The sequence below is a fragment of the Dermacentor variabilis genome, chromosome 5 (genome assembly GCF_050947875.1).
Source record: "Dermacentor variabilis isolate Ectoservices chromosome 5, ASM5094787v1, whole genome shotgun sequence".
In the NCBI taxonomy this organism is placed as follows: Eukaryota; Metazoa; Arthropoda; class Arachnida; order Ixodida; family Ixodidae; genus Dermacentor; species Dermacentor variabilis.
The window spans coordinates 192,974,411-192,993,855 of record NC_134572.1 but is presented as its reverse complement, the minus strand read 5'-3'; the positions used below and the strand labels follow the sequence as shown (position 1 = coordinate 192,993,855).

The 19,445-nt window shown below is 49.2% G+C and overlaps 1 protein-coding gene across 2 annotated transcripts in view; it reads right to left on the bottom strand.

The window, feature by feature from the left end:
• Nucleotides 1-19,445, bottom strand: part of LOC142583419 (alpha-1,3-mannosyl-glycoprotein 2-beta-N-acetylglucosaminyltransferase-like) — a 178,047-nt gene that overhangs the window by 139,841 nt on the left and 18,761 nt on the right. Inside the window, exon 1 of one of the 2 annotated variants that reach the window (XM_075693883.1) lies at nucleotides 2,883-2,892. The exons of the other annotated variant lie outside the window; for it this stretch is intronic. The gene's annotated coding sequence lies outside the window, so the exon portion shown is untranslated. Of the gene's footprint in view, nucleotides 1-2,882; nucleotides 2,893-19,445 lie in introns of those variants that run through there. 2 annotated transcript variants of the gene reach the window in all.

Here is a 19,445-nt window from a genome sequence, read left to right as displayed (position 1 = left end):
AACAGATAACATTTTTTTCTGCCTCATCCCAGGTTTCTCTTTCGGTATCCGTAATGCCATAGAAAACAAGATTGCATCGCCTAGATCGGTTTTCTAAGTCGTCGTTTTTTCCTGACAAAGTTTGAACTTGTTTTGTCAGAGATTCTACAGTCGACTGAAGGTTCGTGACAGCTTTCTGTGTGCCTCTGAAGGACTCAATCTCTTCTTCTACTTTGGATAGCTTTGTTGCCAAACAATCTAGTTTCTCCGTGAATTCGCATTGATTTGACTGAATAACTGAGACCTCCTTCAAAAGTTTTTGCTGGTTTTCTTGAATTACAGGAATGACATCAACAGCTTTCATGAGCTTCGCAACCTGAGCCTCTGTCAGAGGTCCAGGATTCAGCTCAACGTCTCCGGACAAAAGTACAAGCAGATGCGTAACAAAGCTCGTAATGCAAAACCACGTGAAAGGCACACTTCCAATAAAGCGAATAGCAAGGAACAAGGGCCACGGTGTCGACAGAAAACGGCGCTTCTTAGGTTTAGGAGTAGCATAATATGCGACACCAACCTGCACAAAGACGGCACGTAAGCGCATGGTAGTGCTCTCGTCGACACCGGGCCCCGTTGTGATGGCGTGAGGCTGCCGCTTTAGTACTTGATGGTCTGTTGGCGACGCCCTCTGTCCGCTGACATTTTCTGTGACGGTTGACATGGTCGAAAGATCCAGCGATGATCCCGCCATTTCCACCGGGTATCGGTAGGCGTGACAAGGTGGCGGTGATAGCGCCGACATTAGTAGCCCAGCTGCCGCGATCTGCACAAAGACGGCACGTAAGCGCATGGTAGTGCTCTCGTCGACACCGGGCCCCGTTGTGATGGCGTGAGGCTGCCGCTTTAGTACTTGATGGTCTGTTGGCGACGCCCTCTGTCCGCTGACATTTTCTGTGACGGTTGACATGGTCGAAAGATCCAGCGATGATCCCGCCATTTCCACCGGGTATCGGTAGGCGTGACAAGGTGGCGGTGATAGCGCCGACATTAGTAGCCCAGCTGCCGCGATCTGCACAAAGACGGCACGTAAGCGCATGGTAGTGCTCTCGTCGACACCGGGCCCCGTTGTGATGGCGTGAGGCTGCCGCTTTAGTACTTGATGGTCTGTTGGCGACGCCCTCTGTCCGCTGACATTTTCTGTGACGGTTGACATGGTCGAAAGATCCAGCGATGATCCCGCCATTTCCACCGGGTATCGGTAGGCGTGACAAGGTGGCGGTGATAGCGCCGACATTAGTAGCCCAGCTGCCGCGATCTGCACAAAGACGGCACGTAAGCGCATGGTAGTGCTCTCGTCGACACCGGGCCCCGTTGTGATGGCGTGAGGCTGCCGCTTTAGTACTTGATGGTCTGTTGGCGACGCCCTCTGTCCGCTGACATTTTCTGTGACGGTTGACATGGTCGAAAGATCCAGCGATGATCCCGCCATTTCCACCGGGTATCGGTAGGCGTGACAAGGTGGCGGTGATAGCGCCGACATTAGTAGCCCAGCTGCCGCGATCTGCACAAAGACGGCACGTAAGCGCATGGTAGTGCTCTCGTCGACACCGGGCCCCGTTGTGATGGCGTGAGGCTGCCGCTTTAGTACTTGATGGTCTGTTGGCGACGCCCTCTGTCCGCTGACATTTTCTGTGACGGTTGACATGGTCGAAAGATCCAGCGATGATCCCGCCATTTCCACCGGGTATCGGTAGGCGTGACAAGGTGGCGGTGATAGCGCCGACATTAGTAGCCCAGCTGCCGCGATCTGCACAAAGACGGCACGTAAGCGCATGGTAGTGCTCTCGTCGACACCGGGCCCCGTTGTGATGGCGTGAGGCTGCCGCTTTAGTACTTGATGGTCTGTTGGCGACGCCCTCTGTCCGCTGACATTTTCTGTGACGGTTGACATGGTCGAAAGATCCAGCGATGATCCCGCCATTTCCACCGGGTATCGGTAGGCGTGACAAGGTGGCGGTGATAGCGCCGACATTAGTAGCCCAGCTGCCGCGATCTGCACAAAGACGGCACGTAAGCGCATGGTAGTGCTCTCGTCGACACCGGGCCCCGTTGTGATGGCGTGAGGCTGCCGCTTTAGTACTTGATGGTCTGTTGGCGACGCCCTCTGTCCGCTGACGTTTTCTGTGACGGTTGACATGGTCGAAAGATCCAGCGATGATCCCGCCATTTCCACCGGGTATCGGTAGGCGTGACAAGGTGGCGGTGATAGCGCCGACATTAGTAGCCCAGCTGCCGCGATCTGCACAAAGACGGCACGTAAGCGCATGGTAGTGCTCTCGTCGACACCGGGCCCCACAGCCTAAACGGAGAATATGTTGCGGCTAATTGCTTGGGTGTCTAACCGAAAGAAGTGGTTAGGCGAAGACAACCTCCTTCGGATGTACAACGCGTTTCTCATTAACTATGTGGCGTCAGCTCTAGTGTGGACAAAAACGGAAAAAAACAAAATAGATACACTCGTGCGCAAGAGCATCAAGAAAGTGCTAGGCTTGCCTATTGCCACGAGCTCCGACAGGCTAGATCAACTCGGTATGCACAATAGCATAGACGAGATCATAGAGGCACAGGTGCTTAGGCTACGCCCAGGTGGTTAGGCTATTGTCGACCTAAGGTGGCAGGCGAATTCTCGACGAGGTTGGCATGGCTCCTAGGATAATGGAGGACCGGCGCATAACATTGACACGAGAAACGAGGGCGACCTACATAGTGATGCCCTTCCCGCGGAACGTACATCCACAGCATAACGAGGGTAGACGTAAAGCCCGCGCACGAGCCATATTGAAGAAAGTTAGAGATGACAGAGACTCCGCGGTCTTTGTCGATGCGGCGCAGTACGAGAACAGGAGAGTGTTCGCGTTGTCGGTTGTAGACGGGCAGGGGGTGCTTCGCTCCTCGGCCTCGGTCAGACCGGCCACCGTGAGTATAGCAGAGCAAATTGCGGTTGCGCTGGCCTTGTGTGACCCAGAGTGTTCCAACATTTACACCGACTCGAGAGACGCAATCAGAGCTTTCGAATCGGGTAACCTCGCACGAGAAGCGGCCTCTATTTTAGAGAAAAGGGCTTGCCCCGGTTTTCGTTATATCACGTGGTTCCCCGCACACATGGGGACGAACGTTCTCGAGGGCTTCCCAAACCTCAACGAGTTTGCCCACGACCGTGCGCGAGAACTCACGCGCCGCGACGGTCTGGAGGCTCCGGAGGGGCAGGAAGGGGCTCAGCAGAACGATCCACTCCTCACATTTAATGAAATTACTAAACATTATCAACTGGGTCGGAAAATTTGTCCTCTGACTCACCAGAAGCTCAGGAGAGGTCAGTTAGGTACACTTAGAATGCTGCAGACGGGATCTTTCCCGTCGCGGGGATTCCTCAGTAGGATGTACTCGCATGTGGACCCTAGTTGTCCTGACTGCACTGAAACATTTTGCTCAATGGCTTACATGCTCTGGCTATGTCCCGAGTTGCCTAACGACTTCCTCTCCAGCGAAGCCGAATGGGAGGAGGCCATCAGAAGCACGGTACTGCGAAAGCAAGCCCAGGCTATCCAGAGGGCCCAGGAAAGAGCGGAGCGTCACGGCGTTCTGTCCTTTACGTGGGCGCGGCCAACGGCTACAATGGCCTCCCGTTAGAAGGTCGTGACAGTAGCTCCTCAGGAATAAATAAAGTTCGTTGTCTGTCTCTCTGTCTGTCTGTCTGTCTGTCTGTCTGTCTGTCTGTCTGTCTGTCTGTCTGTCTGCCTGTCTGTCTGTCTGTCTGTCTGTCTGTCTGTCTGTCTGTCTGTCTGTCTGTCTGTCTGTCTGTCTGTCTGTCTGTCTGTCTGTCTTCGCTGTCTGTCTGCGGCATGTCTGCGTCTGTCTGCGGCATTTCTTCTGCGGCATTTTTCAGACTTTGCCTATAGAAATAAATTCTGGGGTTTTGCCTGCCAAAACCATGAGGCATGCCCTAGTGGGGGACTCCGGTTTAATTTTGACCACCTGGGGTTCTTAAACGTGCACCTTATGAACGGTACACGGGCGTGTTTGCATTTCGCCCCCATCGAAATGCGGCCACCGCGGCAGGGATTTGATCCCGTGGGGCTTAAGTAGCTGTGCAACGCCATAGCCTCTACGGCGCGTTCCGTGCTCCCGTTATATTGGGCAGAGCTGGCGCTCTATCTGACGCGCGCCTCTTGCAATAGCACGGCGCCATGGCGTTGAAACGGGAAACTGGCGTGAATGCGTCCTGGAAACTGACTGCTGCGGAGCGTGTACGACGGCGCTGCTTTTTGATGCTTTTTGATAGTCACGTGATATCTTTCTTCGCGCGCTTTCTTCATCAGCCGGAAAAAATAAACGGGAAGAAAGTGCCCGCTGAAAATATGCCAGTTTAAAAGTTGTTTTCAACTTTCTACAATTTATTTATTGAAAGTAAGCCATTCAGACCAGTAATTAAAAATATGCAATTGTAGTTAAATAAAAGAATGTATGGCATCAAAAAAAGTTACTGGCGGCTGCTTTACTCAACTTCGAAAAAAACATGTAATTCGTTACCTCCGCGTACAATGGCCGGTATTCTTATAAAAAAAAACACACACAAACAATGCATGATAGCTGAGACACGCTGTATATCAATATTGTTAATTTTTACGGGGAAGCTCAGCAGGGAAACATAGATATATATATATATATATATATATATATATATATATATATATATATATATATATATATATATATATAGAGAGAGAGAGAGAGAGAGAGAGAGAGACTTAAATTATGGGGTTTAACGTGCCAAAACCACCTTCTGATTAAGAGGCACGCCGTAGTGGAAAACTCCGGAAATTTCGACCACCTGGGGCTCTTTAACATGCACCTAATTCTAAGTACACGGATGTTTTCGCCCCCATCGAAATGCGGCCGCCGCGGCCGGGATTCGATCCCGCTACCTCGGGCTCAGCAGCCCAACACCATAGTCACTAAGCAACCACGGCGGGTAGAGAGAAAGAGTTCGACGTACGTTGAATAAGCACAGTATATTTCACTGACGTTTCGGCTGGTGGACAAGCCTTTGTCAAAGACTGGTCCTCAGAGAAAGAGCGCAGAAGGATAGGCAGACAAACTAGGACAGACAAACTAATCTTTATTCCACAATGACCACATATAAGTGCATCTCAGAAATATATATCACTAAGCGTGCGCGGAAAAAGCATAATCCCACAAAAAAAAAAACTTTCTGCTCCAGCAACACGCAACCTAGCGAGGTTAATCAATAAACCTCATATCATTGTTGTACAAATACACTCAGGTGTCCCTAACCCAATCATCTCCCTTCATGTATGATACGCCTCGCGTAACGCTCTCCCTCGGCTATCTCGGCACCGGCACAGTATCTTCACTTCTTTCAGGATCGGCTTACACGGGCGTGCCAAGCAATGGGTAGGAAGGTGCCCATTCCTTTTATTCCTAATTGACAACTCATGCTCACGCCAGCGTACGTTCACGCACCTTCCTGTTTTGCCTACGTAGACTTTGTCACGTGATGGAGGGATCTGACAGACTACCCCAATACTGTAATCTACGTAGGACTTGGTGTGCTTTATTCCGCACCCTTGGCCCCTATTCGTGCTTCTTCCTATACGCGAGCGTAATCTAGCAAGCTTGCCAGGATCCGAAAACGCCACCTCAACTCCTTATCATTTCACAACTTTTTTTTTTATATTGTGGAATGTGTTGTCAACATGAGGCACAACTATACGTTTTTTTATCTTTGCATCCCCCTGCAGTTTCACTAATATTGTTTTCTGTTTTAATCTTCTTAAGCAGTACCTCTGCCACTGCTAAAATGACTGATTTGGGGAAACCAGCTTCTTCTAACCTTACGATCTGTTTGTCAAGGCTTTCCTGTATTTAATGTGTGCATGGCCTCTTTAAGGCTGACTTGATACACTGGGTGGCTATAGCCCGCTTGACCGTTTTCGAATGAGCCGATTCGTAGGGCGACAATTTCTTTTGGGACCTTAGGCTAAATTCCCAGCACACATGGTTGTCACAGAAGGTTATAGCGTTGTCTAAAAACTGGCTGTTATTATCCTTTGTTGTAAGCCGATCCTGAAAGAAGTGAAGATATTGTGCCGGTGCCGAGATAGCCGAGTGAGAGAGAGAAGTGGTTCTTGTGGCGAGGGCGTTACACGAGGCGTATCAAATAAGAAAGAAGGGAGATGACAGTGTCAGCGACACCTCAGTTTATCTGTACAACAATTAGATGAGGTTTATTGATGAAGGTAGTTAGGTTGCTTGTTGCTTGGACAGACAGACAGACAGACAGACAGACAGACGGACAGACAGACAGACAGACAGACAGACAGACAGACAGACAGACAGACAGACAGACAGACAGACAGACAGACAGACAGACAGACAGACAGACAGACAGACAGACAGACAGACAGACAGACAGACAGACAGACAGACAGACAGACAGACAGACAGACAGACAGACAGACAGACAGACAGACAGACAGACAGACAGACGGACGGACGGACGGACGGACGGACGGACGGACGGACGGACGGACGGACGGACGGACGGACGGACGGACGGACGGACAGACAGACAGACAACTACTTTATTTGATCCTGAGGAGCTACTGTCAGGACCCCCTACCGGAGGCCGTTGTAACCGCTGGCCGCGTCCACGTAGAGGAATGAACGCCGTGACGCTCTGCCCTTTTCTGGGCCCTCTGGATAGCCTAGGCTTGCTTTCGGAGTACCGTGCTTCTGATGGCCTCCTCCCATTCGGCTTCGCTGGAGATAAGGTCGTTAGGCAACGCGGGACATTGCCAGGGCATGTGAGCCATAGAGCAAAAGAATTCACTACAGTCGGGACAACCCTTCAGGGTCCACATCCGAGTATATCCTACTGAGGAAGCCCGGCGACGGGAAAGATTCCGTCTGCAACATTCTAAGAGTAGCTGACTGACCTCTACTGAGCTTCGAGTGAGGCAGAGGATAAACTCTCCGGCCAAGTTGGTAATGTTTAGTAATTTCGCTAAATGTGAGAAGTGGATCGTTCTGCGGAGTCCCTTCCTACCCTTCCGGAGCCTCCAGACCATCGCGGCGCGTCAGTTCTCGCGCACGATCCTGGACCAGCTCGTCGAGGTTTGGGAAGCCCTCTAGAACGTTCGTCCCCATTGTGCGGGGAACCACGTGATATAACGAGAACAGGGGCAAGCCCTCTTTTCTAGAATAGAGGCCTCCTCTCGAGCGATATTACCCGATTCAAAAGCTCTGAGGGCGTCTGTCGAGTCGGTGTAAATGTGGGAACGCTCTGGGTCACACAAGGCCAGCGCAACCGCGATTTTCTCTGCTATACCCGGGGTGGCTATACCCGGGGTGGTTACCGAGGCGGAGGAGCCAAGCACCCCCCGCCCGTCTGTAACCGGCAACGCGAACATTCTCTTGTTCCCGTACTTCGCTGTATCGACAAAGACCGCGGAGTCTATGTCATCCCTAACGTTCTTCAAGATGGCTCGTGCACGTGTTCTACGTCTACCCTCGTTATGCTGTGGATGTACCTTTCGCGGGAAGGGCCTCAGCAGGTAGGTCGCCCTCATTGCCAGTTCCAGTGTTATCTGCCGGCCCTCCATTATCCTAGGAGCCATGCCAACCTCGTCAAGGATTCACCTGCAAGCCTTGGTCGACGATAGCCTATGCACCTGGGCAGTGACCCGCGCCTCTATGATATCGTCTGTGTTATGCATCCCGAGATGAGCTAGCCTGTTGGAGCTCGTGGCAATGGGCAAACTTAGCACTCTCTTGATGCTCTTGCGCTTAAGGTTCTTTAATCTGGTTTTTTCCGCTTGTGTCCATACTAGAGCTGACGCCACATAGTTAATATGGCTCATGAGAAACGTGTGGTACAACCGAAGGCGGTTGTCCTCACGTAACCCCTTCTTTTGGTTGGACGCAATAGCGATTAACAGCGTATTCTCCGTTTTGGCTATAACCTGTGTAATTGTTCTGGCACATTACAGCCCCTCGCATCTATGAGCAGGCCTAGGTTCTCGACTGAGTCGGCTCCAGAAATTTTCTGCCCATTATTCGGGGATAATACCACGGGTAGCTGGTTGAGGTGTGTCACACACCTAACCCCCTGCCTTGTGGGTCTGTAATGTAACAGCTCCGACTTACTCGGAGACAACTTGGGACTCATGTCCGCGAGGTGAGCCCCCGTCTCGTCCAAGGCCGCTTGTAGAGCTTGTTCCATTTCCGCTAGGGAGCCCCCCCCCCCCCCCCCACCCGGGCATCATATCGTGATGTCATCTGCGTAGAGTACGTGACCTATGCTCCGCCCAGCCTGCATGAAAGAACCTTCATGACTATATTGAAGAGCTGTGGTAAGATGACTGATCCCTGGGGGGTACCCCGAGCCCCCAATCCGTACACGCTCGACCGAATCTGCCCTGCCTGTATACTACACGTTCTATTCATGAGAAAAGACCTGTCAAAGTCCTGGTATTTGACTCTCAGGCCTATCCCAGCCGTGGCCTGCAGTATGTATCGATCTAACACTCTGTCTAACACCTCAGTGAGATCCAGGACAAGAATCCCTCCCACGTCCCGAGTGCCGCTACCAAACATTTGCTTCTTCAGCATTACACTCTAAAAAAGTTTGCACCCTTTGGGGTGTATATCTGCCACACAACAATAATCGTCATCTGCCTTGATGCGTTTCCTTTCACGAAAACGCCGCGCCCGCTACTTTCCTGTCGGGAATGCTATGTCATGCTGATAACGCGCATGCCGTTCGTTACTGGAAAGTACCGGGCTCGCAGCGTTAAAGAAAGGAAACGCATCAAGGCAGCTGATGATTATCGTTGTGCGGCAGATATACACCCCAAAGGGTGCAAAATTTTTTTAGAGTGTAGCATAACCTCCTGCTTCGATAGGCCGGGCCGCAAACCAACCATATTACGTGGGAAGAGGTCCCAGCGCTCTGTGTACCTCGAAACTCGGTTCAAAACTGTGTGCTCTGCCAGCTTGCCTATGCACGAGGTTAGCGATATCGGTCTCATGTTGTCCAAATCAAGGGGTTTTCCAGGTTTAGGAATGTGTATCGGCGTAGCCGCCCTCCATCCGTCGGGCACCTGTCCTGCCTCCAGTACCCTGTTGACCTCCTTAGTTAGTAGTTCCACTGCCTTATCGTCCAGGTTTCGCAATGGCCTGTCAGAAACCTTATCCGAACTCGGAGCCGATTTGCTGTTTAAATTGTAGAGCACCGCCCTGATTTCCGATCCCGTGAAGGGCGCGTCCAGCTCCCCCACAGTCGCGCACTCGATCTGCGGATAATCCTCTTCCTGCGTGGGCCCTGTGGGGTGATATCTATCCGCGACGGCATTAAAATGTGACTGTTCAGTACCTCCGTCCTGTTTGTGCCTGTTTATGACTTCACTAAGTGTTTGCCTTTGATTCCCCTTCGTTTGCGCATCACTCAGAATGTTCTTGAGGAGGTTTCCCTCCTGGGCGCAGGCACCTGTCTACTACCGCGCAGACCTCGTCCCATTGTAGCCTATTGAGATCCGCGCAATATCTCTCGATCTCTATTAAGCACCGCAACCTTATTCCTCAGCCTGCGGTTTAGCCGTTGTGCTTTCCACGTCATCAGAATCGAGGATTTGGCCTCCAACAGGTGTGCTAGGTGCGGCTCCGTTCTTGGGACCTCCGCTTCCGTTTGTAGCCCTCTCTACGTCCTCCGTGAGCGAGTCGATAGCCTCGCCAAACGAGGAAAGTGTGCTCGTTCGCTCCTTCCTAAGTTTCCTAGTGAGCACAACTGAAATACAGTGCGCAGTTAAGGGTTCTCGTTGTTTTGCACAACGTAACGTCATATATATCAAATGAAACGCGATGGAACGAGTGACTCACTATGTGTACTATAAACTGGTATGCTTAAGTCACTGGTGAATATTATTCACATATTTTACTATCACTGAGGCAGCTTTCACTCGTGAGTGCCATCAGTAGTATCAATCAAGCTGTAGCAAGATGAGCACTTTTGTGTTACCACTGCTAAGTGATACCGCCGAGTTTTTAGTGATCATTAGTGATGCGCTCACTGCGATGTTCTACAACTTTCATGCAGAATAGCGTCACAGATATCAAATCAAATGTCATTTAGACGGCGATCCAATAACTATAATTTAATAACTATAGGAGATACTAAGATTGAGTCACTAGTGATGAAGAATCACTTTGTGTAGTGCGATGGTTATAGCCATTATTCATGCACGTCGTCAATGGTATAAATGAAAGTGTCAATAAATGAGAGTTTTAATCACTCAACATTGCTAATTGACGTCACAGAGCCATTAATGACCACTAACGATAAGGTCTGTTCGGTGTTCTTGTACTTTTAGGCACCATAGCGTCATGCATGTCAAATGATAACTAATTGGAACGATGATTCAAGATTAATAACCTCAAGATGCTAAAGATCAGTTGGCATCCATGACACTATAATCTGTAATTGCAAGAGAACGCTGAACTGAGCTTATCACTAGTGACGCCTAATCACTATTTACTATCAGGTGGAAATGATAGGAAAATATGTTGATTAAATAATATTTTGATAGAAATCAATGACTACGTGCACGATCGATGGCTGCCGCTGCCATAACAAAGTGACTCGTGATCACTAGTGACAAATGCCTAGCACCTCCTAGTAATTAAACTTGATTTGAAATTTGACTCAATCTTAATTTAATACCCGTGACTTTATGCTATAAGAAGTACGAAAAGAAAGAACTGAGCTTGTCACTAGTGATCACTAATCACTCTTCGCTACTAGGTAGCAATGGTAGCAGAACCAATGCTCACTGATTGTAAATGATCATAATTGGATTGTTCAAAAAGTTTTCATTTGACATGCATGACGCTATGCTGCCTAAATGTACAAGAACGCCGAACGTAGCTTATCGTTAGTTATCGTCAATGGCTCTGTGATGTCAATTAGCAATGTTCACTGAATAAAACTCTCATTTATTGACACTTTCACTTATACCATTGACGACGTGCATGAATGGCGGCTGTAACCACCACACTACACAAAGTGATTCTTCATCACTAGTGACCCAATCTTAGTATCTCATATAGTTACTAAATTATACTTATTGAATCGCCGTCTGAATGACATTTCATTTGATATCCATGACACTATTCTGCATGAAAGTTGGATAACATCGCAGTGAGCGCATCACTAATGATCACTAAAACCTCGGCGGTATCAGTTAGCAGTGGTAACACAAAAGTGCTCATCTTGCTACAGCTTGATTGATACTACTGATGACAGTCACGAGTGAAAGCTGCCTCAGTGGCCATAAAGTAGGTGAATACTATTCACCAGTGACTTAAGCATGCGAGTTTATAGTAGGCATAGTGAGTCGTTCCATCGCATTTAATTTGATCTATATGACGTTATGTTGTGCAAAACACCGAGAACCCTGCACTGCGCATTGTATTTCAGTTGTGCTCACTAGTGACTCAACCATATCAGTTAGGCGTATTATGCAATAAAATGTTATTCATGAGTGCTTTAGTGGTATCGATGACAAGATGTTTGATTGGCCGGAGGCTGCGGATATCGCAGTAGAGTAGTGAATCGTATTCGCCAGCGACCGAAGCCTCCCGGTGAGGGCCTAATGATTATCATTGAATCGCTCTCTATTGTTCCGTTTACAGCGATGACCAAATCGCATGTGTGTCATTACCTCAACGTGCTCAAGCTGACGTTTCCTCTCGATTGATTTCGAGAATTGCCGTCTGCCGTGTCGCTCTCATAACGAAGTAGAAAATAAAAACGTCCAAAAGTTGTCGTTAGTCACATGGCAGGGAAGCTACTGGTCCAACACCTCGCTCTTTCATTTTCAAGGTGTTAACTCATAATATGTTCGCAAATTTTCGGAAGTCTTGAAATTCAAAGGTTCTTGAATTCCTTATGCCTATATTAAATTCACTGGCGTATGGATTATTTAGGCTGGCGTTTGGACTAAATTGAGTGGTGCTTGGATTAGATTGAGTGGCGCTCGGATTAAAATCACTGGCACTTGAATTATATTGACTGGCGCTTGGATTAAATTGAGCGGGAAAACCTGTAGTACCGTTACTGTTTGCACAAAAACCTTCACGCTTTCTTGATTTTCTCTACTTATCCTGAGTACTTCCTCCATCTTTGCTGAGCCTCTCCCTCAGACGTTTCCGAATCACTCTCGTCCATAGTCGCTCTCGTCCTTAGGAAGGGGGGCCTTATGCTTTGCTTTAGTGAGTCCTACGCGGTGTATGTGTTCGATTACCTCTGGCGTCTGGTTGCTCGCTTCTATTTCACCGGGCTTTGGGTTTGCCTTGGCGGCTTTGAGTTCGCGTACCTCCTCTCTAAGCTCCTTAACTTACTTCAGTAATGCGTCCACATGCGACCTACTACCATGCAGTGGCGTAGCTAGGTCGTCTGGCACCCGGGGCCCATAGGTCTTCTGTCACCCCCCCTCCCCGGAAGTAGCCGGCGGAAAGAGGGGTGTCTTCAGACGTATCTGACACCCCCCCCCCCCGTCACTGGCCCCTTGCACCCGGGGCCCACGGCCCCCCGGCCCCCCCTGTTGCTACGCCACTGCTACCATGCTCTAGCGATGCCGACCGCGTTACCTTCGTGGGGTCTCTGTTGCTCCTTATTCTTCGTCTTCCATCCAGGAGGAGCCTCATCCAGGAAGAGCGTGAGGCTCCTCCTGGATCCTCACGCTGGACACCTAGCCAGGCCCCGCACACTCTCAAGTTCAACAAATGGCCACAGAGGGCGAAAAGTCAATCGAGGCGCGTTTCAGCGTAAGCGCGCAAGTGGAGCTACTGTAATTTGGTCGAATACTTTAATTTGTGCTTTCTCTGCTAGGGGCGCTGAACAAGCTGAATTTTTTACTTTACCCAAACCATTGACATAAGCAATCGAGGTGTCCAAGGATGTTTTGTTACCTCAGATAAATAAGCAGTTGATCTTTCTTTAATTTGATTGTTGACGCTGCTTTTTAGTCATAGCATCAAGGTTTTTGTACTTGATTAACCACCGACAGCCGACAGCCTATTGGTATCGATGTGTTTCCTGGCCGTTGGCGTTCGAATACTACGGCGGTAAAACATCTTCGAAAGCATGGTGGTTTCGTCTGCGAGTCATTACATAGACTTGCTGTAAAGAGGTCTACACTTGGCAAAAAATATTGCCTCATTTTGTTTAGGCGTTGATTATCATAATGAATGCGGCGGAGGTTGAGGGAGTACGCTTGAAGGTACGTTTTTATGCCGTTGATCTCCATAACACCGTAAGTACGCAAACCGATGTCACAGAACACCCGATGCATCATTGTGTGTTCTCCGTCATCGCTTGTTTGCTGTACGCCTACTAATTCTTCATTTCTTCAAGTGTTGTATCCTCCTTTTGTCCTTGTTCTCTTGTGCTTCACTTACAGTATGTCGTTCCGTCAGCTGTAATGCGCATTTGCAAAACCAATACGTTTGATAAGACGCAGTGGTTATCATAATTTCACTACACATGTATTAAGCTGGCACATATGGTTCAGATACAGATGCCTGTATGCGGACTTGCACGACGTTGATGCGGAGATTAGGATAATTATGACACCCGTAAGGAAGAGGCAGCTGACGGCCGTAAGCTGTTGCGTTCTTTCCGCCAAACTACCCGGCCTGGTAGTGCTGTAAAGATGCTGTATAGAAGTGACACGCGGTGACAGGGAAATTATTATACTTAGCAGCTGACCGTACGTTTTGTAGCTTAGGTCTTCTTTCTTGTGCGTTTGTGCTACCCTTGTTAATGAGCCATTTCTTGACTATGTTCTTGACTATGTAACCGCGTTTGTGTGGATGCGTAGACGTGTGCTTTTTGTTGTACTTGTAAAATGCAAATAAAATATTTTCAGGCTTACTCAATCTTTGGTGTCGTGTGCGTCTATTCCAGTCGAGGCCATCGTGCCACCTGGAAACCGCATTCTGTCAGTAGCCCTACACGAAATGCAACAGCTGGAGCGCGGCGGCACAACTCGGGGTAACGGCGGCGTAATAAACGAAAACCCGGTCGGGATGCCCTTAAAAGTCAATTCAGAGTGTGCCTCAACTCGATATGACTCAGCGCTACATGTATTCTGCTGCGCCTCGATCGTGCTACCGCCAGTTTGGTTGCTGTGTGGCAAACGTAGCGCCTACATATATATGTAGGCGCTACGTTTGCCACACAGCAACTTAACTGGCGGGAGCACGATCGAGGCGCAGCAGCCAGAAACCCAGTAAAGCCACAGAACACCTGGTAAAGCCAACGGCCATACTGTGCAAAACCCCGTTTCCGTTTCCTGTTGTACAGCGCCACCTGTGGTCGCATACTTTAGTTCACGACGCCACCGCTACGCTTATTTCCATAGAGTTTCCTATTATGCTTATTTCCGTAGCACTGTGGAAGGTACAGTTTCCCTTCTCTAAGTTTGTATAGGTGTTCTGTGACCTAGCGCCCTCTGGATCGAGAGCGGTGGTTGCCGGTGGAGAGCGCAGCACTTACGCGCAGCTTGCGTGCGGGAGCGGCTTCTTTCGGTGCTGCGCTCCCGCACAGCTGGCGTCTCCTGCCGCACGCCGTGTTGACTTCGCTCCCCAGCTGCTCGGCGCGTCGGCGCCATCGTCTTCTGACGATATAGGGAAATTGAAATTTGTCCCTGCACTCCTTGGCCGCTGTGGAGTGCGGCCACCGCACAACATGCATTTCGGATCGCACTGGTGAACTTTCGCCGGCGATCGTTTGAGGCAGGTGCGACGCCACTCGCTTCCCGGGTTGGGACGCACGACAGCCCGATCTCCCAGTCCTCCGTAGCAGACTTCCGTGTGGCGTCGGTAGAGCGTGCAGCAAAGTATGCTCGCGCCGCATGCCACGTAGTTGGGCACCCTCATGCCCTCGAAAAGCACCAGCACCGCCGTGGTGTTGTTGATCCGCCTGGCCTCCAAAGCACTCGGATTCCGATGATTTACAATCCTGGCTCTGAGTTGAGCCTCACTGACTTCCACGTCGACTCCTCTTATGACTCCATACAGGTATTCTCGGGTAGGGTCAGGTACGCCGCCACCCCAAGCGTGCCTTCGCCGAACCTGATTTGCTGCGCTCGGGCGTACGCGTCCGCATTTCTCTCGTGAGAGGTGCACACCACACAAATGTTCTGGCGACCCTCGACCAGACCCGGCGAGCAACGATCGTCAGTGGAGCCCTGTCAGAGGGAACCACCCAGGAATAAAGTGCGCAACGATTTCTGCAATAATAATAATGTTCCATCCTCCTCCTCCTCTTAACTCCATTGGCACACATCGTGTGCGGCCGGAGCCAAGGATGCTGCCATGGCGAAGGCTTGCTCAAAGTGTATTTTACTGACCTTGCTTACATTCAGGCCGACCCGCGGTCTGACAATGATGCGAAGTGTCTCTCGGCAGTCGAGGCAGCCTCGAAGCAGCGGCGACGCGTCGTATCGCGTCGCGTGGTGCGGCGGTGCGGCCGCCATCCCTCCGTCTGCCACGTGTATTTCCATCGTCTTGAGCCAAAGAATATTCTTCCCTGCGCCTGCAGGGCCGGCGGCCGTACGTCACCTTCCACCCCCGGTCGCATGACTCTTCTCGAGTAATCTCCTTCCACAACGTCCATCCTGAGTTCCAAGTCTCACATGGGCGGGAGTAGGCCTAAGCGTATACCCGCGTCTCCTCGCCGTGTTTCAAATACTCACATAACGGCGAAAAGTCCTTTAACCGACAAAAATCTGGTATCGGCTTGGCTCGCCACGTCGATTAAAGCATAATTCACTCGGTTCCGCAGGGAGAGCCACTCGAGAACATTGATGAAAGCCGGAGCCGATGTCAACGCGTCCGCACTATAGTCGACTTCGCTTGCTTGAACAGAAATACATTTTTTAAATATGCGTTTTCCGCGCACGCGCAGTGGTGTATTTCTGGGATGTACTTATATGTGGTCTTTGTGGAAAGGATTAGTCGCAAATCTGCGCCTGTCCTTGTGTGCTCTCTCTCTGTGGTCGTTCGCGCAGTTATAAAACTGTTTGCTAATATGCACTAACTCGCCCAATAACAAGTTCTTCTAAGCTACATATGTTCTACTTCGGGCTATGGTTTTTGTGTTGCCCCTCCTGTAAGCCGGGTTCCGGAAATCATCGCCAAAATCGTCACTGCGATGTGCCGCGAGCGCCGGTGTACATAAGGAAGGATGTGGTTCTCGAATATGTACTCCGGTTGTACGGGCATGCGAGACCTTCCAGGAAACATGGAAAACAAGTATGTAGGAATATACGCGACTAGCTGAAGGAGCAGACGCGGAGGTTTGAAGACATGCTACGACGCCTCTTCTTTGCACATTGTCCTGCCATTGCTTTTACTAATGATCTGCTTATAAATAACGACATCAGCTTTGACACTGATTGCATATTCTTGGATTTCGCTAAAGCTTTTGATGGGGTGGCGCATGACTTACTTCTTAAATTAAGCAAACTTAACTTAGATACCAATCTATTCCGCTGGATTGAAGATTTTCTTTCTGACAGCACCCATTTTGTGACTGATAACAACTGTTCATTTACTCTTTCGCCTATCTCATACGACGTCTCACAAGGATCAGTATTGGGACCCTTACTCTTTCTCATTTACAGTAACGACTTCCCTGGCTGCCTCACGTTTTCATCAATAAAAGTTTTTGCTGACGATTGCGTTCTCTATATAAAAAAATTCGCCCAATCCTCTGATAAGCATGAACTTCAGGAACATCTTAACCACTCGTCCTCGTGGTGCAATAAATGGATGATGCGGCTCAACATCAAGAAGTGCAAAAGCATGCGAGTATCTCGACGGGCCGCACTATTAGCAGCGAGTATTTTCTTGGCGGCATCCGAATAGATCCTGTGACATCATACAAGTACCTCGGCATCCACATCAATTCTGATCTTTTTTGGTGCATACGTGTTAACTATGTTACTAACAACACAAACCGCATGCTAGGATACTTGCGACGCAATTTTTCCCGAGCGCCGTCGTGTGTAAAACTACGTCTACATAGAACTCTTGTTCGCCCTAAATTAGGTTACGCATGTGCTATCTGGGACCCCAAAAGCACTACACTTTCAGAAATGATTGAATCCACCCAGAATCGAGCAGCACGTTTCATTCTATCAAATTACTCTCAGAATGCCAGCGTATCATCAATGAAAGCAACACTTGCCTTACCTGAACTATCTCTGCGCTGTAAATGCTCTCGCCTTTCATTGTTCCACAAAATCTATCATTATAATCCGATCTTAAAAGACGTTCTTTTTCCCGCTCCCGTCTACGTGTCATCGCGTTCAGATCATAACTATAGAGTTGGTGTGCTGCCTTGTCGGACTAATTCCTACAGCGAATCTTTCATTCCAAAGACTAGCAAAGAATGGAACCACTTTGCCGCTTCCATCGCCGCCATCACCGATATCAACAGCTTCAACACTCGTCAGCATCATCAGCCTGGTTACGCCCACTGCAGGGCAAAGGCCTCTCCCATACTTCTTCAACTACCCCGGTCATGTACTAAATGTGGCCATGTGGTCCCTGCAAACTTCTTAATCTCATCCGCCCACCTAACTTTCTGCCACCCCCTGCTACGCTTCCCTTCCCTTGGAATCCAGTCCGTAACCCTTAATGACCATCGGTTATCTTCCCTCCTCATTACATGTCCTGCCCATGCCCCCCCCCCCCCATTTATTTTTCTTGATTTCAACTAAGATGTCATTAACTCGCGTTTGTTCCCTCACCCTATCTGCTCTTTTCTTATCCCTTTAAGTTACACCCATCATTTTTCTTTCCATAGCTCGTTGCGTCGTCCTCAATTAAAGTAGAACCCTTTTCGTAAGCCTCGAGGTTTCTGCCCCGTAGGTGAGTACTGGTAAGACACAGCTATTATACACTTGGATCCAAGACTACACTTCGGCTTCAAGGATACAATTTGGCTTCAAGACTGCCCTTCATTAAATCTTTTGCTAACTTGTCTTTCTTTACTTGTTATAACTGTATTCTTTCTCTGTTTTACTGTGCAAATATTTTTTATTCACCACTCCTCCCTGTGATTCCCTCGGGCTTTGGAAGTGTGCTGAATAAATAAATAAATAAATTATACTGTATGGCTGGCTGCCATAACAATGTGTGATGCCAAACGGCTAGAAGCGCAGACAACGGAACGTTGGTGGCGTTATTACCTCCGTCATTGCTTAGCGAAGATGAAGGACAACAAACCTGAGGCTTTGAGGAATGTTCCCTAGTAAATATTGTCCAACCTAAGGAAAAGGCCCAAGTACAGCATGGAAACTTCACTAAAAGCGCATGAATGCCTGACCCTGAACTGGAGCCTGGGCAAGCAAGTGGAGCCTGCATGAGGACCAGGAAAGGTGTTTATTGGATGGCGTGGACAGCCTAAAAAAGTCAAGAAGACTGAAGGACTGACAAGGCGGAACAACCTAATGTCAGGTATGGTCCTGTTTTTTTAGACAGAACGACCTCAGACTGCTACTGCAGGATAAAGAAGGAGGGTTTGTCGAAATGCCGTCGGGACTTTTTTACGAGAAGGCAGCGGCTGCTGTCAAAATGAACTTCAAATCTGTGCCTGTAAAAGCCGCAAGGATAAAGGCGAAGGCTGTTTCCATGTGCAGGGAGATGAAACTGCACAAACTGGCTACCTCAGTCAACAAAAGGGAAGGTGATGGCTTGATCGTGATCGTGCAGGACTGTTTGTCGTAACTAGGCGTGAGCGACCCGTTTGGAAAAACAAAAAAAAAAAAAAGCTCGGAAGCTGTTACTAAGTTCATGCAGTCGAAACGCGATTTGATGATTTTTCCATCGACGTAGAAGATTTGTTTTATTCTGTCCCTCGCGTTTCGTTGCTTGAGGCTGTTCGAAAATGCATTGAAGTTAATGGGGAAGCGTCTTTTCAGAATTCTGCCGGGTTGAGGGTTGATAGGTTTTTAGCATTGCTTGAGTTTTACCTCAACGCTACTTTGGTGCAGTTTCAAGACGAATTTTACGTGCAGAAACAGGGCATATATGCATAGGTTCCTGTGTTGCTCCTGTCTTGTGCGATTCTTTCTTATCGTAATTTGACAGAGCGGTGAACGAAAAAATTTAAATTATCTGGTTTTACGTTCCAAAACCACTTTCTGATTATGAGGCACGCCGTAGTGGAGGACTCCGGAAATTTCGACCACCTGGGGTTCTTTAACGTGCACCTAAATCGAAGTACACGGGTGTTTTCGCATTTCGCCCCCATCGAAATGAGGTCGTCGTGGCCGGGATTCGACCCCGCGACCTCACGCTCAGCAATCCAACACCAT